This window comes from Eucalyptus grandis, chromosome 7 (assembly GCF_016545825.1).
Source record: "Eucalyptus grandis isolate ANBG69807.140 chromosome 7, ASM1654582v1, whole genome shotgun sequence".
In the NCBI taxonomy this organism is placed as follows: domain Eukaryota; kingdom Viridiplantae; phylum Streptophyta; class Magnoliopsida; order Myrtales; family Myrtaceae; genus Eucalyptus; species Eucalyptus grandis.
This window is the reverse complement of record NC_052618.1, coordinates 14,565,259-14,585,422: the sequence shown is the minus strand read 5'-3', so window position 1 is coordinate 14,585,422 and position 20,164 is coordinate 14,565,259. Positions and strand designations below refer to the sequence as shown.

Here is a 20,164-nt window from a genome sequence, read left to right as displayed (position 1 = left end):
CTTGATGTGGAATCCAAACCAGATCACTAGCCGTTATATGATTGGGCTTGAGTTACGTTTCATCGAATCTGAATGTAAAGTCTGAGAGCAATAGACTTTATAATCTGAGTCAGTAAACTTTACAATCTGGTCTGAACATATCTCGCTTCGAACATTTAGCTTTAAGGTCTCACTTGGTTCAGCTTCAGCATAGGGTTTGTCTTCTGGTTCAGCATTCACGTTCAAAATATACTCTGGACATATGTTACGTTCAGTCTTCTGGCCGTCTTCTGATTTTGATAATATCATCTACATGTTCTATCATCTGCATGGTCTATTACTTAACCATTAAACATATTAGTAGCCTTTGATTTATTTTGTCATCTTCAAAACATCATAAGGGATTTCCCTAACAATCTCCCCATTTTTGATGATAACAAAACAATCTCTGAATATGCAGATTTGTAAACACGCTTTTATTAATTTAAATCAAAGGATATCAGAAGATAACAAATAGATTGAGCATAATAATATATAGAAAATAATCGCAGCTCAATAATATCAACCAATTAGCACATATGCATATTCATATCTTCTCCCCCTTTTTGTCATAATCAAAAAGCGATAATAATGGATTCACGTAGAGAATGATAGCAAATATCTTGCATGAATCACAATTTCCAAAAATCAGCTTTTATCGAATATTAAAGATATGCAATATAGCTCACTTCGATTATATATATCAGCAAATATTCAATAAAAATCACGGATGCATCATAACTTGCACGTACCCTTTTTGTCATAATAAAATCAATAAAAGATTTGTTAATGACAAAAGGTAATAAAATATGCACTAACCAGATTTTTAGAACAAATTCTGACACATTTACCTTTCCTTCCATCCATAATAAGATCACGATCAATCCAAAAAGATTTTTTCATAATTGATCAAAGCTCCCCCTCAATTTGTTGCCTTTTTGAGATGATCACGATTCTTTTCATTTTCTTTTGGATTTGCTTTCTCCCCCTGTGATCATGACAACATTTGCGAATAGAAACAATTGTTGCTTGTTGAACATAATTTTTTTTTCAGTATTTCCTTTGTAGCAACAACATCTGCAACGATCACTTGCATTTTGAAATTCGAGGCAAAATTTATTTTCTTCAATTAAGCTTTTTTCGAATTCAACCTGCATCAACTTAACAAACTTTTGCACAAATAAGTTGTAATAATATTCACGTGATATATAATACCATTTTCTTCAAATAGATAAATTGAATAGCATATATAAAATTATCAAATATTAAAATTCAGAACTATTCAACCTTTTGTACGATGCATAAGGGATTTCCTCAATAAGCAAAAATTTTGCACAATGAATAGAATTTTTGACCTTCCAAAAGATAATATAGAATCTCCATGATTTTCTGATTGAGTTTTCCAAAATTCATATGGAAGATTCTATTGTGACCTGCAAATTCTTATATAACAGATAATAATCTTTGCAAAAATGTCACGTAATATCTTCCTTTGATTTGCGGATCAAACTTGCTAGATAGAATATATCTTCTAAGAATATAGCAAGAATATCCATAAATATGCAATCATATCTTTCAAGATCAAAGAGATTTCCTTGAGCATAAATTTCAGATATGCATTTTGCAAAAGGAAAATAGATATTTCTGTCACGTGCTAAAATTGCAATATCTTATATTTATGACAAAAGATATAAACAATCATCCAAAATCATAATAAATGCACGTAGAGATTTGCAAGGCGGGATGATAAAAATATTCTCTTACCCATGGTATATGTTTGCAATATACCATTGATTAAAAAAAATCATTACCAATTGTCACAGGAGATATTTTCTGATTGCACCATAATTTGCGTAGATTCGCAATCATCCTTCCCTTAAAGAATTTCTTGCAATCAACTCATTTCCCTTTTGGTATCCATCAATTTGGATCATTCCATTTCATTAGAGTAAAATAGAAAATCTCCATAATCAAATATTCTTTCTTAATTCATCGTAACAAAGTATTCAAAGAAAGAATATTATGCACAATGATATTTTGAAAAATAAATTCTTACTTAGTCAAAGCACAATAAAAACAGAGAGAATAAAATTCCTTGAGTATCTAAAAATATCTTGCATCATCACGTAAAACAGATTTTCACTTTGCAAAATATGATTAAATCTGAAGTATAAAATTAGACAAAATAATCTGAATTATCTCAAATAATCACACGTACTAAATCAAATATCAACTCACAAATCACAAAAACAAATCATACGATTCTTTCTTCAATAAAGCAAAATATGATCATTATAAAATCTCAATACCAAGGATATATTGAATATCAAGTATAATGAGAATTATTGCCCAAATCAAATTGAGAAAAAAAAATTCCTTACCAAATCCTCTTTCTTCTTTCTTCTTTATATCCTGCAAAAATAACTCATCTTTTCTTTGGTACCCATTTTTCTTGGGTCCATGAGAGTTAGTAGAAAATGTTGTTTTTACCCAATTTTTCTTAATAGGTCTCCAGACTTTAAGACATTCTTTCTCAAAGTGATTCGATTCTCCACAATTTGAACACTTGAGGGCATTTCGACCAACAGGTTTTACAAACACTTTTTGAAAATGATTTTTGTAAAATGTCTTTGAAGGTCTTTGTCTAAGTCTCTCTTTTACTTTAGGAAAATCAATTAAAGAATTATTTTCCTTATTGAAACCAAGTCCCGACTTATTATAGTAAGGAACTTGTTTAGAAAGAATATGCTCTAATGTTTTTGATCCATTTGAAAATCTTGTCGAAATATTTGAAAATTCTTTCTTCAAAGAATCATTTTCTTTAACAAGCAAATCTCGATTTTCTTTTATTTGTAGAAAATATTTTTGCAAAATTTCAAAAATTTCTTTTTGAGAAAGATCTTTTGCCTAAGCCGAGAATTCTCCTTTTAAGTTCGAAAATCCTTTTAAGAGAAGATTTGAGATTTGAACAAAGCTCATTTATATACTTTGAAACTTTGAGAGGAATTTTTGAATGGCTTACCATGATTTCCAGATCGGATTCTGAGTTTGTGTCTAAGTCGACTCGATTCCCGAGTCCGTGTCCGAGTCGACTCGCATTCGAATGTGCCATCAAGCATAGATTTCCTTGCTCATCATCTTCTTTTATTATTCTTTATGGCCATTATGCTTGTATTGACTTCTTCCATCGAAGTTCCTTCCTTTTCTACTCAGCTTTTTAAATTTCTTGACCATAAAGGCAAGTTCTTCATCGTCCATGTCATTTTCTGAGTCTGTTTCATCAAAAACAACATTAGATATTAAAGCAATGGACTTTTTGCCTTCAGGATCTTCGACGTTGAGTTGTTCCACTTCATAGGATTGAAGAGTGCCGATCAATTCATCAACGGAAAGTGGCATAATCCTCTGAGTCTCCCGGATTGAAGTCTTGACATGGTTCCAATCTTTTGAAAGACCTCGCAAGAGTTTGTTGACCTTCATCGGGGTAGAAATTTGCTGACCTTGATATGCTAAACCATTTACAATTTCTGTAAAACGGCTGAACATATCTCCAATTGACTCTCCTTGCTTCATCTTGAAGGATTCATATTGGCCAAGCAAGAAGTTTACTTTTGTCTCTTTTACACGATCGGTCCCTTCATATGTAACATGAAGTTTATCCCAAACTTCTTTTGCTGTTTCACATGAAGAGATTCTGTTATATTCAGCAGGAGACAAGGCGCAATATAAAGAATAAATTGCTTTCGCATCAAGCGCTTCTCTTTTGGACATCTCCGTCCAAGACATAGGAGCGGGGGGTTTGCTTTCTTTGTCTTTGCCATTCTTATTTGATGTAGACGCAAGAATGGGGTTGATTCCTCTTTCCACAACATCCCATTGTAAGAGATCTCTGGATCTTAGGAATGCTTTCATTTTGTTCTTCCATACGTCGTATTTCTTTCCATCAAAATATGGTGGCCTTGTGTTGCTTTGTCCCTCTATAAGTCCTGGTGCCAAGATACTAGCCATAAAGAATCTTTAGCTCAAAAGTAAAAACACTTTTATAAACCGAGCACGTGGCTCTGATACCAATTGAGAGTGCTAGTATGAACACCTAGAGGGGGGTGAATAGGTGTTTAAGATAAATCTTGCAAATATATGCAGAATAAAATAAACTTCAAACAAAGGAGTTAAGGAAGAGAATAAGAACACAAGATTTATAGTGGTTCGGCTTAATCCAAGCCTACGTCCACTCTCCCATGCTAACAGCCTTCTTGGCTGGATTCCACTATGCAATCAACAAGAGATTACAACTTTGAGTGCAAACATTTAGTAGATCACACTATCTCACTAAGTCACTCTTTTGGTATTTCTCTCACGATTACAAACGTTTAAACTCTCCAAAGACAAGTGTATGAACAAAGACCGCTCGGACTTTGGAATTATAAATTCTACACTATATCTCTTTTTTACTTGCTCATCGGTCCATGATCTCCTTAAATACTCCTCCACTTCCAAACTAGCCGTTGGACAGCATCCCGGAGAATCGTCTTCCAATATACCCATTGGACAGCTCTGTATCTAGAAGATTTGGTAGCCGTTGAGTAACAAAGGTAGAATCCCAAATTGATTCTGATCGCTCATACAAATAGAATCTTGGTTTCCATTAGTAAAGCTTCTTCGTATAGAAAGTTCTTATCTTCAAGATCCAATCGTCAATCAATTAGATTGAATCAATCAAATCAATCTTGATGTGGAATCCAAACCAGATCACTAGCCGTTATATGATTGGGCTTGAGTTACGTTTCATCGAATCTGAATGTAAAGTCTGAGAGCAATAGACTTTACAATCTGAGTCTATAGACTTTACAATCTGGGTCTGAACATATCTGCTTCTGAACAGATTTAGCTTTAAGGTATGTACTCAGCATTCACGTTCAGTTTGGAATTAGTCAGAGTGAGCAAACTTCTGATGTAGAACAGACTTTGACACTAAAGTCTGGCAGTCTTCAGACTTTGAGTCTTGAGTCTAGCAATCTTCAGACTTTGAGTCTTGAGTCTAGCAATCTTCAGACTTTGAGTCTTGAGTCTAGCAATCTTCAGACTTTGAGTCTTGAGTCTAGCAAGTCTTCGACTTTGACACGGTCTGGAAATCTTCAAAATATACTGACATATGTTACGTTCGGTCTTCCGGCCGTCTTCGACTTTGATAATATCCTCTACATGTTCTATCATCTGCATGGTCTATTACTTAACCATTAAACATATTAGTAGCCTTTGATTTATTTTGTCATCTTCAAAACATCATAAGAGATTTCCCTAATAGAAGTAACATATTAGAATATGAAGAAAGTTTAGGCATACGCTATTCTTATTATGCAAAATCCATATCTACCGAGACATCGACCATAATTCGATGGATTTGGGTCTTTCTAATGGTCTAGCTTTCAAGGCCGATGTGAGCACCAATGTCATTTTTAGCACAATCAAATCTGATATGACTCATTCAGCTTGTTTCCATTGGCTTGACATTTATGAGATCCCCCGACAAATACATATGTACACACAGGAAAGCTAGAGACATAATATGGAATTAGAATGAAACATGGGAATAGAGTCAAGTGAGGAATTAGCTAGTAGATTAAGACTCATACCTCCAAAATCTCGTGACTGGCCGTTCGAACTTTTGTCTCTTCCCAAACTCTGTGCTGATGAATGTGCATAAGAACCGTCGTGAACTTCGCAAACCCGATCAGATTCTGTTGCCTTACAAAGTCAAGGACATTTGGGTGAATGCCATTCAATCCCCTAGACTTCAAGCTTGACTGAAACGTCACGGAAATCGCAGGCAGCTTCCACTTTCAGTGAAACAAATCCCCAATTGCTGAGGCTCGGTTCCTTATATCGGCATTCATTGGCGGGCATTCTATTTTGATTATGTGGAAAATGAAGTCCACATATAGTGTAATGCTCCATGAATTCACTCCAAGCGTTTGAAGACCAAACCAGCTCATCACAATTTTTCAATTCCACAGGCCATTGAAAGATCCTCACCATATTTTCTCATGAACCTCTTTGGTGTTCCCCATGGGAAAAATAAAACCCATAATTTTAACTAGGCCATGACACTTAATTTCAAATTCAAAATAAAGAACGACATAACAAGAATGCATAAGAACATCCTGAAGCACGTCCTTTTCAGTTCATTTAGGTTTGGAATGTGGTATTAATGAGCATGTGTCTAGATTATTATGAGCTTCACAACCCCAATCGAAATTGAATAGGAGCCGTATGCTCGTGTATTCTCCCACACCACCACCCCACCGTTCTTACCGTGTTCCCTCCCTCCTCCCTCCCTCAATCATCTTTAGGACGAGGCCCTTTCCCTGTTTTCGCCTTGGATCCGGATTTGTGCGCCCAACTCGATTGAGCCATTAATCATGTGCGGGGCTCCAACGCTTAACGACGATGATGAGAACCCTTTGCTCATGATTCCCCGCATCCAGATAAGAATATTTTCTTCCTTTGTCCTCTTCAACATGTTTTCTATTCTTGTTTCGCCCATTTCCGGGGTAATGACAACAAACCCTTTATTTTAGAAATTATATTAGTCTTTTCATGTCGCTCGATCGATAGGAATTAGAAGAGCACGATATCTTATCACGAATTATATAGCTCCAGCTATCGTGTCTTGATATAAGTCTTTTTAACTTTTGACTAGTAAGATGCTAGCATTCTTGCTTTTCTCACGAGAGAAAACAACTCACCTCAAGTTGTAGGTTTGGCCAGATGAATGATACCCGTTTTAATGAAATGCGATTGGAACTTTAGATGGGTTGCGATGGATTGGTGTTGCTCCATTTGCCAAGAAAAAAAAAAACAAGAAAATTACAAGCAATTCCCACAATTTGCTCGCTCACATGAGCTGATATCCCACAATGCTGAGAGAGAGGGGAGAGAAAAAACGAACTCCAGAAAAGGGAAAAACGTGAAGAGAAGAGGCAAAACCAAACTGGTCTCCGAAAACTTGTGAGGTTGGCTGGTATGGAAGAATAGCATCCCCTATTCATCTCCAACGGCTATGCGGTCATTCGCTGGACCTTCTATTAGCTGTGGAAGCCGATGAAGGCGTCGTGGCCAAGGACTGGAGTGAAACTTTTTTTTTTTTTTTGGAAGGGGGGGGGGGGGAATACGTGACTGAGGGCCTGGCCCAAACTGAAGCTATGCCATTTGGCCCAGACCCAATAGGATCTGGCACGGCCCGAAATTTTTAAAAAAATTGGTTTATTTTTTTACTCTCCATGAGAAATTCAAATAGCACATCCTAAAACCAAAAACCTTGAAGACATCAGAACAGGCTAGTAAAAACCTGTTTTGCTACTTGCTAGAGAGAGAGGGAGCAGGAGGGAGACCATGACACGAGCAAAAGAATGAGTCCATCCCATCACTCGCTTTGTAACTCGTTGGCGTGAGTGTGAGACACGAGAAGAAAGATTGCAAGAGCAAGGGTAGAGAGAGAGAGAGAGAGAGAGAGAGAGAGAGAGAGAGAGAGCATACGGTGACTGACGGGGCTCGATGGTTGCACGGTGGCGGCTTGGTGGGGATTGGACTACTTGATAATGATGAGATAAGAGAGAATGAGAGAGGTCGGGACCTCAATATTGGCGATGGGGAAAACGAAAGAGGCCCGCAGAGACGGAAAATGAGACATTATTTCAAACTTACAAATTGAGCAGATATAGATCATCCCAGCTTCAACTAAAATCTAAATGGCCTAGATTGGGCCAAACTAAAAGATATTTTGAAACTCCGACACCGGTACTTGAAGATTAGACCATTACGCCGGTAGTTCTTTTGTGATGCCCAATGCTTCAATCACAGAGCGTGTGTTGTTGGACCGGTGCAATCGGGACGTGCTACTTACATGAATTTCGTTTATGATCAAATTAAAGAGTGATGCCCATCCAGTATCGGAGCATAGCTCAACTTTTTGATTATAGCATTATTTTCTCGACAAATTAAAGATGTATAAAATAAAAAATAAATAACAAAAATACAAATAAAAGAAAAGAGAGGGGGATAAAATATTAAAATTCAGTTCCTTCATTGAAGAAGCTGAATTTTATTTGTACTCTGTTATTTATAAAATACAAATCATAGACATAAAATAAAAATAAAAAGAAATAACAAAAGTACAAATAAAAGAAAAGAGAGAGAGGAGAAAATAAGTGTCTAAAGTTCAGAGAAGACCTGTTCAAAAAACTTTGCTTCGTGGTTGCTAGCATCAATATTAAATGTTGTTTCATTATGTTATAATGCGGTGTAGGAAATCGGTGAACTCCTCAAGCTCCCACCCAGCAAACGTCCTAGTTGATTATAGGCCATTTGCAGCATTTGTGTCTCTTGTATACATGTATCTAGCGACAGCAGATTAGCATAAAAACTCTTTGGAAATACAGATCATGGAGATCCAAGGAAGTATCATTGTGCATTTGTCGACGCGACATGAGGGGGAAGAAAAAGCACAATCAACGGAATATCTAAGAGTTGCTCTTTGCTTTTCCTAAACATGGTGCTTGATGAATTTGCTCGGAATAATCTGCACGGGTACATGTTTGAACGAGCAGGCTATGAAATTGTTGAAGTGGAATGAGAAATCCAAGGATAAATTTGGAGGGCAAAGAGCAAGGAGGTAATGATTTGAAGTCGTAGAAATCCAATGATAAATTTATCCTTTTGAAAGTGTTCAAGGATGAAAAAACTTGCTATAGCTAAAATCTTGTTTTTAATACATGTCATTAAATGAGTATTGTTCTAGTATTCCATTGGCCACCGCGACTGAGTGAAGAAGAAGGAGGAGGAAAAGAAAAATAGAAAGAAGAAGTGAAATAAAAAAGTAGAAAGAAAAATAAATAATTTAAAATTTAAAATTATACATTTAAAAAAAAAAGAAAATTGTTAAAAGGAGTGCACGAAGGGAAATCGAATCGAATTTTCCAAACAGAATAACAAAAAAATACTTTTGGTTTATTTTCACATTTCAAGTATATATGAAAAATATTGTAGGCTTATTGAAATTTTTTTCCTAAAAACATAATATTTTCCATGAAACGAATAGAGCCTTAGTAGACATTGATGTAAAAATTTGTTTAATTGACTAACCATGAAGAGATGTAGCATAGATGGGTAATTGCTTTGCCATGCATATCATGAATGCTCTTTGCAGGATAATTGTGGTCGTAAAGAAGAAAGAATTCAAGAGAAAAAGATCCTAAAGCATCGAAGCTCTTCAAAATTGAAATGACGAAAGATCAACAATCACCATCTAACAAATTTTCCTATGATAATACTCCAAAAGTTTTTCTAAGTCAAAGTCCATAATTCTTCATGCAAATCGTTCAAGTCCAGCTCCTTCATTTTCATATAGTAAGTTCTTCCATGTAGAAAAAGAAAAGTATGGATTTTGCTATAGATTAGAGCATAAAATGGCCAAAATGGGCTCAAATAAAGGTCTAAGCCGGCGACTTAAACAAGGATAATTTTGTCCGAAATTTGTAATTTGGCAAAAAATAAGAATAAATTTCCCAAAGGAATTGGGATTAGGTTTTCGTTTTTTGTTTTTCCAATTTCACGTTTTTTGTTCCCTCCCATCATCCTACTTGGAAACTCCTTCATTTCTTTCTCTCCTCTCTCCTGTCACATTCTCACTGGCCAGCCAAACAAGAATATGAAATTGCCTAATCAGTATTAAATAAAAATTTGATCTCACTGGCCAGCCAAATATTTACACCACATTTTTCAGCGATTTAAATTGAGGTAATTTTTTCCAAAATTTGTGATTGGCTAAAAATAAAGAAAATTCCCAAACGAATCGGGATTAGGTTTCCCTTTTCAATTTCACGGTTTTCTAGTCCCTTCCATTGCAATTCGTGGAAACGCCTCCATCGCTTCATCTCCTTCCTCTCGCGCCAACCAATGGCCTCCGCCCTCGACGCCACCGTCACCGCCGTCGAGAAGTCAGATCTCCGACGTGCCGAAGGATCGGGAGCCACCTTGGCAATGCCACCGTAGTCCCAACAGTAGATCGTTCCTCCTCTTTTCACCACACGGCTCCTCCCCCCTCCTCCTCTTCCCGTAAGTTTTCTTAAGCCGCTTCCGATGCGAAGTTGAGGTCTTGGAATTTGACACTTGTTGATTCGCTTTCGATCAATGCTAGATTCAATGGTGATGATGTTGTTGTCGCAGGATTCGACATCGGGTTTGCTGCGAAACCGAAGTATCAGATCAGATCAGTTGGATGAGAATCGTTCTGTAGCTAATTCCAGTGGCTTCACACGCGAACCATAGTGGTTCCTGATCTTATGTCTAGGGCTGGATTATTTAATTCTATTCGACGCGGAATCTGTAACTCTTGAATTTTTCTGCTACCCACCAAGGAACGAATCGTGTCCATAGTGGAAATGAAATCTCGTAGGATTTTCACTTTCTGGCCTTTAACCAGCTTGTGTCTCATTGTCTTGATCTGGGCTTCTAGCTACACATATTCATCGTCAGTTCCCGATATCTAAATTTTGTATATTTAGAAATGTTCAGTGATGCAATCGCTTTTTTTGGAGCTAGCTTTAGAACGAATCATGTGATGGTTTTGCCTTTCGAGTTTCTGGTTAAGCCCTTTCTAGTTCAACTTGGGGACCATTGAGTTGTCTTTCCCACTGAATGGTTTCGACATATCTCGACAAGTGCCTAAGTTCCACTACAACTATAGAGAAAATTAATGATCCAAGGACTCCAATTAAACAAGGTTTCACTGCACACTTCTCTCTCGTCCCTATGCCCCATTTTGGGCCCAATCTTTGTGGAAATAAGTAATCTGATGATTAATGTTTACATAGTTTCATTCGTTCGTTGTTTTAGGGGATTTTGATTGAGCATCTCTGTTTGTGGTTTTTCAAGTGCAGGATGGAAATAATTGTCTGAGTTCCTTAGTAATATATCCTTTAAATTTGATACATTGTCTTTTCTGGTATAAATGGAATAGTATGGCAGTTTCACTTTTCTTGGATTTGCTTCTCCATAATGATGTCCACATTGGTGAGAATGTAATCACCATTTTAATGATTGCAATGTTAGGCATTACAAACAGGAACAGATAGAGAACTTGGAGAGCATGTTTTGGTTCTACATGAATCACTTCAACCAAGAGTTTGTTTCATACAATGTTGTTTACTTATACATTGATGTGTGTTCAACTGCTGATGTAGTCGGATTGGAATCATGATAGAGAGGGAGGTTCACCGGTCCACTAAAGATTTTAATTGTATGTGTTGGGCATCTAAATCCTGTGCATGCATGAGTTTTTTACCCTGCTAACATGGCATTGTGGAAGTTATAAAATGTGTTTTGATCACTTTGATCGGGATCAAATCATAGAAGCATGGTCTGCTAAGCTAACGTAATCATTCAGCTTTGCTGTCCATGCAAGGAATATTCAAAAAAGCAGTTTTCTATGTGATTCCAATCCTTGGAGCAAAGTCTCTCATTTCTAGACATGGCTTTTGTGCTGAACACTACATTTTATGAAGGCTTGGTTACATATCATTCATGGCATTTCAGATGTTCTAGGTTTGCAGTCTGGGTGAGCTTCTTAGCCATGTTGGTTTTACCTCATTGAATATTGCAGCATTTCCTAGATATATCTTCTATTGTTCTCTTCCTTCTGCTTTGCAGGCACTGACGATCCTGGCCTTGAAGTGCCTTTGTGGTTCCTTCTTTAATGAGGATGTCTCTTTTATATGCAGTTTTTGATTGCTTCATAAGGAAGTACTGAGTGTACTAACAATGTGGGTATGACATGGATTAGACAAAATATCATCATCAAGAGAGCCCACCCCAAGCGCTATCATTTCCTTCATCCTCCCAGGTTTGTTCTTGCTCAGTTTCAAATACTCTTAATTGAGAAACTGATATAAATTGAAAGAAACATGAAGCAAAGAATGGGGTGGGAGTGCGGAGGGGGAAGGATACTTCAAGTGGGAGCTAATGGAAGTAAGTGTGTATCACTTTCGTCTATGCAAAGAAAAAGGCACCAATACTAGCAACCATCCACACACACAAGAACCAAAGAAAGAGAGAATGAAGTACTAGCATATATGATCCTTGTGTTGCAACAAAAGTAAAATTTACTAAATCGATAGGCATGAACAGTAGATACCTGTACCTACAGTTTTCGTTTCTTTCCATATCATTTTAAACTCCTTCATTGTGATTGTTTTCTGTGATTATGTTTGTATCCCTGTTTCTGATCAATGTCTCTTTTATGTTGCATGAACTGCTGTGGATGGACTCATTTTGTTTTCTCATCCTATTTTGGCTGGATCAGAATGCCGTCTTCTGCTGTGTTGATACAGCTGCAATGTTGCGTGCTTAAATATTTTTGGACTTTCTGAACGGTGGCTCTTCAATTTTTAGTGTTGCCTCACGTCTTGCGTTGTATCAAATTAGCGAATCTCCATTCCTCACGTTCTTCTTTAGCTTGATAGATGTCAAAATGAGGGCACCAAGAAGTGCTACAACTCCTTTGAGAAGCCCCTTTGAGAAGCAACCGCATCCTATATCTTGGTACTAGTAGAAAATTTGTGATTGCACACAAGTTGAAAAAACACACTTTCAACCCCAGTTTAAAGATAGAGCTTTTTTGAGTAATTTCTCGAAACACCCAAAAAAAAAAAAAAGCCATTTTACACTGTCGTTTGTTCTATTTTCTCTTATTACAAGAGCATCCCAAATAATAGGAGAAATTACGGCTAACACTGAGGTTGTTTGGCCTGCCTGGATTTCACATGACATGCTCATGCATAACACTTGCACATGATTAACTCTTGATTCCACTTAAAAAAATAATCATCATAATCATAATAATAATCTAGTCTCTTCCCTTCGCCTGTAGCAGAAACTACAATAGTTAAAGATGGATACATGAGGAGCGAATCTCTCCGGCGAACAAATTCCAAAACTAACAGTTACCGACGAAAAGTAGAACAGACCGTTAGTCCTATATCAAATTATTTCAGATATTTATTTCCGAAAGTTTTCAGCTCAACCTTCAAAGACCGAGCCAAAATGGCCTCAAAAGATCGCATAACGCCATTCAGTAGGTTTTCATTGCGGAGATTGCGGCTACGAGTGGCCGCTCGGTTGAAGGGAAAAAGGAGATGGATTGATGGGAATTTTGTGGATGTTTGATCGGGTGAGGCTAGGCATTCAAATTTGTTAAAGGGAACGATAGATGAGAAATCAGTAGTGATGACTTAATTATATGGCACATTTTTGCAATTGGATCATTGATTTTTTTTTTTATTTCAATTGGTGAATGGGCTCCAGAATTTGTAACTAATCGAAATCCGACCAAATTATGGCCAATCCATGAATGTATCTAGAAATTTTTCTTAGTGGGGGCAAGCTTCGGTAAATAATGATTATTTCAGCAAGTAAAACAACGCTTTTGAGAGTAAAAATATGTAATGAAATTACCATTGGGTCAGTTTGGTTCATTTATGGCAACTGGATTTTTCATGATTCTACAATTGCTTATTGAGTCTTATCAATTTGTGAGGAAAATTTGAATTGAAAAGTCATTACATACTCGATTATATAGATTTTTAGAAAAAATCCAACGGGGATAAAAAAGGATTTAGATACTCATGATCACTTTAGCTTCTTGCCAATTCAGTTATGTCTTGAGAACCTCTCCTCGTTACACAAGGGCCACGTAACTCTCTCTTCTTCTTCTTTTTTTTAACCTTTTTTTTTTTGGCTTTTTCTTAATTTAGACTAGCGTGGCATCCTATGATCGTTATGACATCTCCAATCAAACATATAAGACTACCATGTCAATATTGCCTAAAAAAAATATTCGAAAAAGTCTTCATAATGCATTGATTGCATATGGGAAAAGAAAATAGCATTAGTGCATCGAGCGATTGAAATTAAATTAAATTTTAGTGACTTGATTATACAAAATAACTCCATATGATATTTACCCGACTTATAGAAAAATCTCATTTGCACACTAATTTGGTAGACTAGTTGTTTATACCTATCACTTTTCGTATCATCCACCACATTGACCATCTAGTACAATGCAACTCTAAGATATTCCCATATATAGTAGGAGGGATTATTAAATTCTAGATGGATTCCATATTGAATGTGAAACTAGCTTAGCACGGAAAATGTCGAGACAAACTACTGAAGTTACTTGATGAAATGCAAAACCTCATGTTCCGAGGATTCCTGAAGTGTAGATTTTTGTCTCTTGGAGTCCTTGAGTGAAAATAAAATAATAAACAAATAATATTGTTCAATAGAGTCAAAAAAAAAAAAATTAAGTCTTTAAGCAAACGTCATCATACGTGAGATTGGCGAAGAAATCCACGAAGCTCAAACTCTATAGAATGCACATGCTGGATGGGCTTCCCAACGTTAAGTCCGAAGACGGCAGATGTCGTACGTTAGTTAGACAACTACTCGGTCTGCGTAGAATCTGGATCATCCACGAGAAGGCTTGGACTCTGAGTCACGCACGCATCTCAGTTTGGAATAAGCCAATCATGCTCACAGGCATGCGCCTCGAGGAGCTTGTCTACTTCAAACCAAACTCTGCGCGGACCAAGTTCGCAAGGCAGCAGAAAGGGAGCATGAGCATGCATCGCGAAGGCGACCTCCACGATTTCACCAGACTGATCCACGCAACACGGCCTCTAGATCACAGCACAAAGCCGGAAGAGGCTTTTGGCGATGAAAAACATATTTTTGTCTTGGCGTATTTGATTGGTCCTTCTTCAGAAACAGGGTCCTCGAGCCTTATTATTAATTTAATGACGGAATAGTTGCATTAGCATAGGTAATCGACAATTGGGATTGAGAGAAGTAAACATGTTTCGGCTCATTCTCGCAAAGAAGATGGAGTTCAGAGAAGTAGTTCATGGTGCGTGACAAGACTTGTATAATGGCGATCGGTTTCGAGTTAGGGTTCCTCTGAACCAACCCAACCTTGACCACTTTCTTTCTTTCTTGATGGGTCAGTTTGACAAACTTCGCTTCGCTTGAGAATTGTAACATGCTCACTGAAGATGTTAATGGGAGGCCTAGGCCCAAACAAAATTGTTAGTGGCAGGCCCATCTTTCGCGGCAAAGACCACCAGAGAAGCCGGGACGGTAAAGATTCTTTTGCTGGCAACTTACCAATGAATGACCGCCTATATCAACGCCGACACTCCAACAATGGCCGACCGACCAGGTCACGAGGCACTGTCTTTAAGTAGGTTAATCTTTCTTTTTTTTAGACTAGACATCTAGATATAAATAGAATTTGTAACTAATCAATATGAGCAACGAAAACAATAAGAGACGAATGATTCGAGATTGAGTCGAATTCGAGAAGGATACTCAACAAGCAAAGCCTCAATGTGAAATAATAGCATGAAAATGGCTCATCGTGACATTAGAAGGCATGGCAACGTGATTATCTCATCCAATCACGTGTATCAATAAAAGTAATACTATTCCTACAAGGATTAGGAATACTACCTCAAATGGGGCTCCATGCCAAGGACATCTATGAGGGATAGGGCCACAGGAGCATGGTGTTGGCTTGACGGCAGCCATAGATAGCAAGTGGATAGACTGTACTTTTGATTAAATCTACCTACATAGTCAATGGAAAGGACAAATGGTGTTGATATGGCGACCCCATGTGACTTAAGTGAAACCAAAATGACCTAATTTTGGGTCGGAAAATCATCCGATGGAATTTTGACAAAGGATAAATGTTACGAATGGATATAAATTTGGCGTTCTTGATATCACAAGAAAAATTCAAGTCATAGTGGACATAATTTTGAGATTCTGACATCACAAAAAAAAAAAAAAAAATTCACTATAGCTGTGTCACATTCAAAAGCCAAATACTTAGCAGTTGTAAGGGCAATTCGTGGAGTGATGATGTGTTCAATAGTTGGATCATTGGCCTAAAGAAAAGAGCAAACTTCGTAAAATGAAATAGAGGCACCCGTACAACCCTTTAATTAGCAAGGATATCTATATCACAACTCAATCTACAAACTTGCAAAAATTACCGAAAAGAAAAAATCTGCGAGACAATTAACTATCAGCTCATTAGAAATTACCGGATTAAGGAAAAGGATCACTCTCTCCATTGACCCATTTTCCTCAAAGTCACATTTGAAAAGTTGTGCAGTTTCCATGTTCACTCCCATAGCTGCAAATACTTTGGCAAAATTGTCCTCTTCGTCATTCTACATAAATTCGCAGCACATCTTTGGAAATGATATTGAAAGAGAGTGTTTGGAATAGTAGAGCAAGATGAAGACTTAGAGCATCGAATTCTCAAAGAAAAGCAACAAATAAAATAAAATCGGAAGTCTTCACAAAGAATGCATTTAGCAATTGAGAAGTCTAGCATATAGTAGCAAAGCTAGTCAGTCAAAGGATAAAATACATTTTAGGTGAATTATGAACCTTCACTCCAAAACCGTAGGAAAATTCTGTGAAACTAACGGTAGTTCATCAAATTATCGAGACAATAAAACTTGTAGAGTAGGGTATTACAACATTGGTAATAGCAAAAATGCCACAAATACCTTGATAATACCGTTAGCCTTCTCCAATTGCTTCACAAGACCAACTTGGCGGCAAATTTGAGCAGCTATTTTGTTATAAGGAAGACCGGCAGCAGAGAAAGGTGGGATCTTTTGTCCACGAGCTATGAAATTTATTACATCAATGGTGGAAATTCCTATTTGTATCATCTCTTTTAGTTAGGTTCTGTCATTGGGATTTATAGAATTTAATAAGAAAGAGAGAGTTTATCCATTCTATAAGACACCACAAGAAAGTTCTTGGGATTGCCACAGGTGCCATGGAATATAAATGGCTTCATGGCCAATCAAAATTACTGTCACAATGACACAACTCACCAAAAACCAGAAATATCTAGGTAAGACTCCGGCAGAATTGGAGGGCCATTATCAATGGGCTTCCTAGAACCATCAAATATGCGCCCAAGCATATTTAGGGATACAGGTATTTTTAGAACCTGCATCAAAAGAAAAATGTGATAACTCCACAATAAATTTCTAAAGGTTATTTTATTTATCCAAGATCAAAGAGAGTTTTGTGAAGGCAAAAAAACAATGCACTTTTGAAAGCCTTTTATGAGGCCAAGGCCATGACATATCCCAAATTATTTATCATGCTACAAGCGAAATCTTGCTGCCAACATGTAGGAGTATTATACGGAAAAAGAAATCTAACTCTTTCTTTCTACAGGATGATGAAACATTGTTTTATTAGGAAAACAAAAACAAACAACATGCATAATTACATCGCCAATGAATTGCACAGTGGTGTATTTGTTCTCAATCCCAAAAGTCCCTTTAGAAACCTAGTGACAATGGAGTGAAACATGGATGACCAAAAAGCTTTACATATTGGAAATCTAAGATGAATGACCCCCAGTCAAACAAGCATGACTAGAATACTCATATCTAAATTTTATTGATAGAAAAAATAGTGAATAACATAACCAACAAAAGTTTGAGAACAATAAGAGACATATAGGAAAGATTATTAGCCTTTTTTAGAGCCAAAATAACCCACACTGTAATTGGACTTCCATCACTCGAGAGTGAAGAGGATCTATAATTTGCTAAATGGAATGTCGATTAGACTCTTAACATTGTTCTCCTCAAGAATCACAATTTTTTGAATTATTATCCCATATGCTTTTCTCACATTTCATCACATATACCCAAGAAAATATTCTTTATGTTCTGTTTTTTCTGATGCTTGCAATGAACGATAGAGATTTCATTAGGTCATTAGCTAAAAAGTATTGCACACAAAAGTGACCTAACTAATGTAGTCCAACCGGAAAAAAAAATGCAATATCAAGAGAGCTAAAGGAACAAAGAAGAGGCTAGTAGCTTAGACTGAACTTGCACAACAGCTTTCATCGCCAGTGAATTGCACAGTGGTGTATTTATTATCAATCCCAAAAGTCCCTTCAAAAACCTAGCGACAAGGAAGTGAAACATGGATGACCAGAAAGCTTTACATACTGGAAATCTAAGATGAATGACCCCCAGCCACACAAGCATGAGTAGAATACTCATATCTAAATTTTATTGACACAAAAACTAGTGAATAAAAGAACCGATGAAAGTTTGAGAACAATAAGAGACATAGGAAAGATTATTAGCCTTTTTCAGAGCCAAAATAACCCACACTGTGACTAGATTTCCATCACTCAAGAGCGAAGGGGATCTATAATTACCTACACGAATGCGATTAGATTCTTAACATTGTTCTTCTCAAGAATTACAATTTTTTGAATTATTATCCCATATGATTTTCTCACATTTCATCACATATACCCAAGAAAATATTCTTCATGTTCTGCTTTTTCTTATGCTTGCAATGAACGATAGAGATTTCACTATGTCATTAGCTGAAAAGTATTGCACACAAAAGTGACCCAACTAATGCAGTCCAACCAAAAAATACAGAGTATCAAGAGAACTAAAGGAACAAAGAAGAGGCTGGCAGCTTATACTGAACCTACACAATAGCTTTCTCTCCATCAACTTCAAGGACTTGCCCAAATCTAGTTGTTCCATCTCCCAAGCGGATATTTACTATCTCTTGATACTTTGGTCCCGATATGCAATAAAATTAATCGAACATGTCAGTTGAACCTTGTAAAATCATAACTAGTGAAATTTTCCTCGACTTTGTCGGGTATAACCAACGGCACAGCTCCACCAGAGACGGTCCTAGATATGACTTGGACAAGAGCTGACTAATTCCTCACCTCTCGACCAATACATGTGAAATGATAGAGATTGTGTAGATCTAAGTAATAAGTGTCTTAACCGTGGTCATAACAGGGGCAACATAAACTTTTCAGAGACGAGAAAGCTACATGGAAAGCCTCGAAAACAACAATACCCCATGATTAAAGTTCTGATTCCAAGCACACTGAAATTTAGATGGCGAAAGACACAATAAGCCACAAACAAGGAGATAAAGCTACTCCCCACACTATAATCAAAGCTTAATTACGAGATTCAAGCATCCCAGCAGATTTCTATTGTCCGTAGCTCAAAAAAAAAAAAAAAAATCAGAAAGCAGAGAAAAGCTTACCCATGCCGACCTCCAGAGTCCCCTCTTCCATGTCATAACTCATCGGTGCCACTCCCATCTCCAAGTCCCAAGCCGCTCGGAAATCTATACAGAGAGAAAGTGTTAACCGAAGCGACCGATCAAGAATGGCTGGCGAGTCACCCTCGCACCACAACTGAATCCAGAAGCGACTAGAGAATGCCAAAAAATAGAGGAAAACCGAACCACTGTTAGACCGAGCTTAACTCCGCACAAGTCTCGCTCGCTGCAGCGATTTCTCACGACGTTTTCAGTTCAATTTTCGCTTGTTTCCAAGTGGTCTCGGATTCATGATAAACAGGGAAAAAAGAAAAAAATCCGACATGAACTCCTTTGCTGAGCAAAACGACACGAGCATTAAACATCGCTCGAGGCCACTAGATTCAAACCTCTGTCAAAACAAGTAAGAATCCACAAAACGAAAACGCGATTCAAACTGGAAGAAGGAAAAAAAAAAAAAAACAGAGAAGATCACCGAAGTTTCTAGACGGCGAGCGATGGAATCAATCACGAGGCGAGTGCAGCTCGGTTTCAATGGAGTAGTAGACAGTGAGGGTGATGGTGGAGCGACTCGGAACTCACTGAGAGGGGGAGCGCATCGAGATGGAGGGAGAGATCCGACAAAGGTACCTGAAGCCAAGAAACGCTGCAATGGCGTCGTTGATGGCGTCGTTTGGAGTTTTTGATGCCTTTTTCAAGGAAAAGAAAAGGAAAATGATGGCTGAGTTATGGGATGAATCTTCTTCTCAAGGAATTCCATCTTTTGTGCAAGTCTTCCTTTTGACGGGCTTCTCGGACTGGTGGGAGGCCCGAGAGTGAACTCGAAGATTTCATCCTTCGAATTGGCGGATCCTATACACTAGCCCGACATCCCCTTCGTGCGCGGCGTAGGAGGGTGAAACGAAGGATGGGAGCGACTACATTT

The 20,164-nt window shown here is 37.4% G+C and overlaps 1 pseudogene; it reads right to left on the bottom strand.

Annotated features, from left to right (window-relative positions):
• Window positions 1-14,585: 14,585 nt before the first annotated feature.
• The window catches only part of LOC108960832, a 76,184-nt pseudogene continuing 70,605 nt past the window's right edge, over window positions 14,586-20,164 (bottom strand).